Raw genomic sequence first — 8773 nt, 5'->3', positions numbered from 1 at the left:
AAGGGCAAAACTGGATGCCCAAATATCCATTCACCCAGGATAAGTGCTTACGAATGGGTTAAGTTAGACTTGTTATTGGTCATCTCAGTGTATGGCTGCACATACCTAGAATAATGCCACGAATATGCTGTTTAAATACAACTAAAGCTGTTCCCTTTGTTTGCAGAAAAATGACAGTTTAGGCCTTCAAGGACTCCATTTAGAAGACCTTTGTTTTAAATTATTGGTAAGTCTGGGGCTCAAGGCATTGACATGTAAAGATGGCCTAGAAGTTGTTATGCACTGTGCTGAATTTTAGGTACCATACCTAGGCGTGTAAATCTGGCCAGATGAATCATGTTACTGATAAAAGGAAGTCATATTTTATACCATCAGCCAGAATCTATACCACCTCAGTTTGACTTCGGCTTGCAGTTTCCCTGAAAAATTTCTCTATTGGTCTAGACAACTGTGTTCCTTATAATTTTCAAACTCCATTTACCTCAGAGATGTGTCTCACCCTGGGGAAGGGGAGATAAAAAATTGTGAAGTACATTTTAAATAACCTCACGTGTTTTTCTGGTATTCATTACTTCCATAAGAGCCAGATTGGTACTTAGCAACCAACACTGGGCACAGCTTCAGGCTTCTGATTAAAAGTGAGGAAACCTGGGCTCTTCTGGTCCCTTCTCTGTTGTTGAATTTGGCCAAATCAAGCCCTGTCTCTCAGCCTCCTGATCTGCAAATGGAATGGATGACCCTGGGAGAGCTAGAAAAGATTCTGTAGGAACAAACAAGATGATACGCGTAAGCAAGGATGGCTTTTTTCTCCCCTTTCTCATGCACAAAAATCTAGACAAAATATTTAACAAGTTATTATTTAAAATTTTGAAAATACTATATATTTTTAAAATATTCTGGTTTCATATTTTAGATATGAAAGTTAGGCATAAGCAGTAGCCCTGGATTAGATTAAAGACTTTACCATGAACGTCTTTTTGCTCTTTGAGCTTTTCCAGATTGGTAGTATTTGTACTTTTCCCTCTACTGCTGCCCACCCACCATGTTTGGGTTTTTTCCTTACTGACCTAGTACAAGATTTGCATTTATCCAGTAAATTATGTCAAATTAAAAAAAAAAAAAAGCACTCTCAGGTCAGTTAAAAAAACCTTTTTTTTTTTTTTTTACTGTTTTGGGGTTTTTTTTATGTTTCATTGACAATCCCTAATAGCAGGAAAGAAATACGATCACATCAGGAAAAGTCAGTTTGAAACTAAACAAAATAGTTTCTCCCTGAAAGAACAGACCAGTGTCCAGACATTGTGCTTAAAAATGTTGTCTTGTTTTTCAAACCAATTGTTCTTTAAAACCTATTTCTTCCAGAAACCGAACTTACCCCGTATAACCTGGAAGAGTGCCATACAATTTACTTTGTGGATGACCACAGGCTGTGATAGTGTTGGGCTAAAGCACTACATTTTTATTGGACTTTCATTAAAATAGCAGGAATGCAGCAAATGCTGTGAAAATGAAGGTTTTCAGCCTGACCAAATGCCAGAAGTGGAATAATAATTTGGTTGAGAATAAACCTATAAATATGATTTACAAGAAATGGCCAATAACAGACCCAAGAGTTCAAAAGAACCTTAGAGATTGAGGTTCTGAGTTGATGGCACTGCTGAGTGTTTAAATCAGCCTCTGTATCAAAGATAAGTTTTCAGGAAGGTTTTGATCCAAACCTGGAAAACTGTACTTCAGCAAAGGAACAAAATCTGTTGATGGGGCAACATAATTTCTCAAAATTTCCAAGGTTTACACTAATAGTGAAAAGATGCAGATCTGTGTCCTGCTGTTGAATGATAACAGCACTGCAGATAAACTATATTAATGGGAAAAATGTTATTGATGAACAGCTGCTATTAGCTCTAATTTAGTAATAGTCATTTGACAAGGAAAGTTTGAAAGTACAATTTTAAATCTTTAGCCATGATCAAAAAGGGAAATAGAATATAGTGGTTTATTAGAAAGGGATAAAAAGGAAAAGAAAAGTTTAAAAAAATGAAATGGTGTCTCATACTCTTGTCCTGCTATAGCAATATTGCCTAGTAAGACCAGAAATTTGAATGCGATGGTGGTGAGGGTTGTCAGAGGAATGGAAGGGTATCCCTATAAGGAAATATCACCAAGCCCTGAAATCTTTGTCCTGAAAGAGAAATGACATAAGGGTTGAGGGAATGATTAAATAACTCAGTTTTTCTTGTAAGATGAGAAGAAGTAAATGCCCGATTTCATTTTCAGGCATCTATTTTCTACCTTCTTACTGAGCTTCTTATATTTTTTGTCTTGGCAGCTTGCTGAGACAAAATGTTTTCCAATTTAATAATTATTTTATAAAAATTGTCTTCCTTTATATAAAAATAAGATGAAATTTGAGAAATTCTTGGACAGTAAAATCATCAGGGAATGGGATACACAAGCTTTTCCAGTTGCAACAAACTCACATTCCACAAAATCAGTCAAACACTGAAGACAAGCTAAGAACTGGGTCTCTGTTGCTTTCCTGTTCTTTATGTTATTTCCTTATCCATTTATTTACCATAAATATGGATCAGATAGTAGATTAACTGAGTCTTTAATCTCATCCATGACCACCTTTAGGCACTGAGCTGTAGTCCCTAACTCAGACTACCTTTCCATTAAAGTCAAGCTTACTTTTCAAGTTGAAAGGAAACTCGTCTATATTCTGTGGTACCTCTCTTCTCCAAAACAAGGAGTCTGATGTTCTGCTGTCCTGCAGAAATCCGTGGAAATCTAGTCTGAACACAAAATTTATGCATGAATACAATTCTTCATCTCCTTCCATTAACATAACCCTAGACTACTTCTGCAATCGTAAAGTATCTCCAGGTTTCTGTGGAGCCTTTAAAAATCTTTGCTGTTATGCTGTTGCTGACACAGTTGTGAAGTCCTAGCACCCCTTATCATTTAGAATAGGAAAAAGTATTGTGTGCATACATTTACATGATGAGTTACCAGTCAATATATCTTTAATGACTGCTTGACCCCATTATCTCTGCTTTCTTCTGAAACTTTTTTAGACTGTACACTCTTAAAAGGATTAATGTACTTAGATGCTGTTTAGTGTGACAAGGGAGATAAGGGTATGAAAAAAACATGGTATTAACTGAATAATTCAGCATAATTATGAGGAAAATACCTCAGCCTGACTGCTGCTTTAGGATGATCATTGATGAAAAAATGATGCTCATGTTGATAGTGATATGACCTTTCTTTGGTATTTTCAAACATCTAAATGGGACTAAAATGACTTTTTTTTTCCTTGTGGGCAGCAAAACAGCCAGCTGATCACCAGCTTCCAGTCAATGGAGATAAAGACTGCAGTACATCTGCTTGCAGAGATTATGGTTGACTTGCTTGCATACCAATACACAACCTTCTGTTATTCCTGGAACTGCCTTAAGCTTCTATCTTGGAGAGCCATAATGAACTGAAACAGATTTTTTCCTATACTTGACAATGTTGTTTTTCTCTTGATGCTGGGAAAGGATCTTTTTAGATTTAGCTGATAGAGTAACTGATGGGTTTACTTTTCACAAAACTGTCCTCAGCAGGGTAGCAAATTAAGTTGAACATTGTAGTTACCAGCTTTAAAACCTGAAGCTATCAAATGTGTCTCTTTACATGAAGAAAGCCTGCAGAGTTGGGGTCTTTCACCATATGTTTTCTCTAATCAGAAGCAGAAAGCAGGTAGCTCACTTTCTTTTGATGGTAATCGGAGGTCTTAAGTAGTGAAAGAGAAGGCAAAGGAGAAGATATCTAACGTGCTACATGTCTTTGTATCTTTAAAATAACTTTGTTTTTCCAAGTGTGAGATAATAGTTACTCTTTCTTGCTTAGTTGAGCAATGTTCACTTTTTTCTTTCACAGTTTGTAGCTATTCCTTGTCATCCACAGGGTCTGCATTTTTTCATCAGGGTTTTACTTTCTACATTTACCATGGGAGAGTGAAGTATGAAATTACTGCATTTCCTGTGCACAGGACTGATCTGGTAGGCAGGAGTTTCTGGAAAGGTCTTGAAAAAAAACACAGGAAAATGTCTTGCAAAAAACCCTAATGTGTGCACCAGGATTGTGTGCCACTGAAACTGTGATTAAAGGAAGAAAGATTAAAAACCTACCCAGAAAGGTAAAAATCTATGCAAATAGATGGAAATTTATCTTTATTTTGGAAACAGGACATATATTTTACCTAACAGTTTCTTAATCTTCTTTTTCAGGCGGGAGTGGGTGTTGCTTTTGTTTTCTGCAAGGGACAGGTGACAATCAGCAGGGCTCTTATGGACCTGACCTGAAACTTCCTGATCTAAATGTGTTGTGATAACTGCCATTAACAAAGTTAGTGACTGTCATAATGCACAGTCCAGCAAAAGTAAATACAAAAATTTAATTCCAACATTTTCTTAACAGAATATAGGAAAATTTGAAATAGTGTGGGAATTGTATTTAATTAGGCCCAAAAAGGTTTGGAGAACTTCTAAATAATTTAAACACTGCTATTATCTATATTATTGGTCTTTTTGCTTTAGTTGCTTTCAGTAATCTATTGTGTTTAGACTCAGAGAAATGCTGTGAAAAACCTCTTCTGACAGAGATGCTTTGGGAAGCAGGTTATCTGTCAACTGTGCAAGTATTGGCCTCTCCTCTAACAAGATTATTTTATACTTTTGATGGATTTCTATCTCTGTGTTGCCAACAGTATCACACGTATCACTGTTTACATAGTGAATTCTGTGTATGTGCAGAAGCTGGTTTTCCTAGAACTCTTGCTGCTGGATCCCTCAATGGAACCTCACACAATTAATTTTGGTGTTGGGGTTACCACCAATAAACTCCCTTATGGTTTATTAATTGTAACATTACCAGTGTGACACTGCCATTACTCATATCATGCTTTATTCCTTTTATAACTTCTTACCTTATCTTACACTGTTATATGAAGTGTTTTCTATATTATTTATTATTATTATTATTATTGTTATTATTTTCCATTATTTCTGAAAGGCTCTGAGCCAATTGGGCTTTATCTGCATCTTGTAGCTGCATTTTTGGAAATGTAGCTGCAGCAAAATAAGGATATAGAATAATTTTCTCTAATTCTTTAAAAGCATGCTATAGTTCTTGGTTTTATTGCTCAGTAGCTTTTTCTCATTTTGATATTTTGGTATTGAAAAGCTTTAAGAGAAGTATCAATTAGATGAGTTCTTCATTGGTCTCCATTCCAAATAGAAAAATTTTAAATACTTTTTGTCTATTTTATGTGAGGATGGGTGTATAATTATTGTTTCCAGAAGTAGTTATTGTAAAGTTGTTTTCATACTTAAAACTTCCCTCTTCACTTTCATTAAGCAGCTTGAGAAGTTGTCATGTATTATTTAGTGAGGTTGTGACCTTGTTTTTCTATGAAGATGTCAGTTACCTCTCACTTCCAGTTTTTGGTTTTTTTCCTTCTAGCAGATTTGTATTTCTGGAAGTGTTTGCAGTTTCAATGTACTATTCCACAAGGCCAAATGTATTATACATGTATTACTCTGCATGCTGAATAGAGCTGGGATTGTTTAGCTTTCAGAAGAGATGACTCAGGGGGGAATCTCAATAACATTTAGAAATACCTGAAGAGAGTGAGTAAAGAGGCAGAACCAGGCTCCTCAGTGTTGCCAAGTGAAAGGATACAAGGTGCTGGGTACAAACTGAAATATAAAAAATTCCATTTTAACAGAATTTATTAATATAAGAATGATTGAACACTGGGACAGTGGTCCCCAGAGAGGTTGGAAAGTCTGCATTCTTGGAAATACACAAAACTCAACTGAGCAACCTATTCTGGCTGACCCTGGTGTTACTGGGGGTTGGGCAGTGTGATCAGCACAGGTCTCTTGTTCACTCAGCCATTCCATGACACCCTCCTGGTGAGCAGCACTTCAGACTACTGCAGGGCCTCTGTAAGACACTTCCAGCTCCAAACACTATTTTCAAAGGGACTTTTTGATGTGGCAAATATATTCACACACAAAGATTTCAGAGCATAAGACACACAGAGCAGGAAGAATTATTCCATGTAAAATTAGGAGTCTGGGAAGCTGAATTACCCTTCAAAGAAGGAAAAATTTAGTCTGAATAGGAAGAAAAAGTTTATAGGATTTGCTTATTTCTGGAACAGAATTCTGTGATGAGGAAAAGTTTGTGTATTTTCAGAAATGGTGTTAATAACATGTTCAGGTTTTTATTTTTTTACCATCACTCTTCCTGTGATTCCTAGACTAGGCTTCAAAATTTCAAACAACACTGTACAAATATCAGTTAAAGATGACCCTTCCCCAGAAACGAATGCACAGAATTGATCAAAGTAATAGGAAGGGAGTTCAAAAATTTTTTTGCAATATAAGATCACTTGTGGTTAAGTTACTTCCAGTTTAAAACCTGCATTCTGAGATGAACTGATGGGGCATATGGTTGGCAGGAAGGGAGAAGCTGCAAAGAAAATGTGTTGTACACAAATCCCATTTTCTTTCGCCTTCAGTCCAGAATAAACCCTAGATTTTCAGTCTTTGATTGGTATTTTGTATTCGTTTTTAAAAATCACATTCTCTGAAAAGTTATTTGTCCAAGTACCACTTTTTGAGTCTTTCCCCTGGTCGCCATCTGGCCTCTTGTGTGGTCTCTTTTCCCCATCTAACCATCTGCTTTCTCTGCTTTCTGACCTTCCTATTTCATTCCGTCTACTAATTTCATTCTGCTTCTTTCTGTAGTTTTCTCATCTCCTCTGTATCTCAGCCTGAAGTTGCTTTCCAGCCCACTATGGGATGTTATTTTGAAAGCTAAGTGGATTGAAAGATTGTTGTGTTTATTAGCTACTCCTGGTAGATAACTGCAATGGAAGAAGTGAGAAGCTACTTCTTTTATCTTATACAATACTACCATCCGCTGGCAGTTCTTCCTTCTTTCTCTCTGCATTTCACTGATGGTTACAGCAATATACAAGTAGCTCCTGTCTTCAAAATTTACCACAGAATTACAATTTGGAAGGGCAAGAAACTTATCTTTTATTAGGAAAAAATAAGCAAGTGCAGTGTACCTTCTTTCTACATCTCGCCAGATTGTGTTAACATGAGGGTTTATTTAGCTCCTTTTCAGACATCATTTTAATTTCAATGTCTCGTTCTTCATTGCTACCTTCAGGTTCCCTCAGTGGCCCCAGCTTCTTCATGCTGCAATGCAATGAGGGCCCTCCCTGGCAGATGCAGATGCAGGCTCCAGGATCCAGGCTCTGTTGTCCACTGAGCTTGATGCTTTGCTTAATGCTGGTGGAAGAGGATGTGTTATGTGGGTTCCTCCCACCTTAGCCCTGAGATGACTGAGCAGTGAACTGGGACTCCTCACCATTCTGATCTGAGACAGCCCAGAATTTGCACCCTCCGGGATGCAGTGGCTTTGTGCATCACATTGATGATCTGCCTGACAAACAGTCTGGGGGAGCTGGCTCAAGGCTCATTCTGGCACAGAAGTAAAATCCAGCAACTTTTCTGTTTAGCTTCATACCTATGTGAGACACGCTGGCTGGTTGGGTGCCCTTATTACCAGTTCAGGGCTGCCTCTGTGTTATGTACTTGTCACAGGCAAGACAAGCTATTGCCTCTGTCCCTATACAGTTCACACCATAGACATCAGACTGCTTTTTACAGTTCTAGCAAAGAATAATGCTACCCTGTGCCATGCAGCACCTTCTGCAACCCCCTGAGCTTCCATTCTTACAGACTCTGAGCTCAGCCTCACTCCAGACTGTTTCTGTGTGCCTCTCCTCCCTCCCTCTGGCCATCTTTAATATCTATCCCCTGTCCTCTGTCTTTTTGTCAACTAATCCCTTACTAATTAAACTCTGCCCGAAGGACAAGTAAACAAAAGTAGCTGATCTGACATGAAGTTTGCAGGCTCTCACTCCTCTTGCTCTGTTTGTGTGCTTAATCCTCTCTCTAGTTTTATCTGCTTGTCTATTTAGATAAGAAGCTGTTCTGGAACAGGGATGCTGTGTCTTTATTGTACAAGCCCCACTTTCATAAACACTGTGGTAACAAATAAATGCTGCTATCACACTATATTTGAAGGTCATCAAATGCTGCTCTTGCTATGCCTTGAGGGTGTTAGTGGCAGCTATTTCACTGCTGTCTGTTTGAGATCTGTTTGGGATTCTGCTTCTGCAAAATGGTGTTCCTTTGTGAAACTGATCGCTTTCTCATCAGGATGGAAGCCTTTTGTTTGGGCTCAGATGCTTTTCCAGATGCTAGATTCCATGAAAATGTTCCAGGAGAATTTTATAGACCAGCACTTTAAAACAAACAGATCTCTTTAACCTATCTTCACATGTGAGGACTCAGCATTAGCACCAGCTTAGCCCCTCAAATAGCTTGAATAACTTGGGATGAAATCAAAAGAATAGTGACTTTGGAGGGATGTCACTGCCCTGTGTTTCCTCCATTTACCACAGATGCCTCTTTTTTCAGTTTAAATGTGCATTTTTGGGAACTTCTGTAACTTGTGTAGCAGTTCCAAAAGTACATCTGTGTTTATGTGCTGCTAGTGTTGAAGGTGTAGCAGTACACACTCAGCAATTACTCAGAAAAGAGAGACAAGAAAAAAAAATAAGTTGCCAGGCAGTGCAAAGTTACATATTAACTTTTTAGCAGTGACTTAATTATCTAATTTAAAACAAGTGTGGTCA

This window comes from Lichenostomus cassidix, chromosome 3, assembly GCF_008360975.1.
Source record: "Lichenostomus cassidix isolate B80296 chromosome 3, HeHo_3.0, whole genome shotgun sequence".
In the NCBI taxonomy this organism is placed as follows: Eukaryota; Metazoa; Chordata; class Aves; order Passeriformes; family Meliphagidae; genus Lichenostomus; species Lichenostomus cassidix.
The sequence above is the reverse complement of the archived record's forward strand: the minus strand, read 5'-3'. Positions refer to the sequence as shown.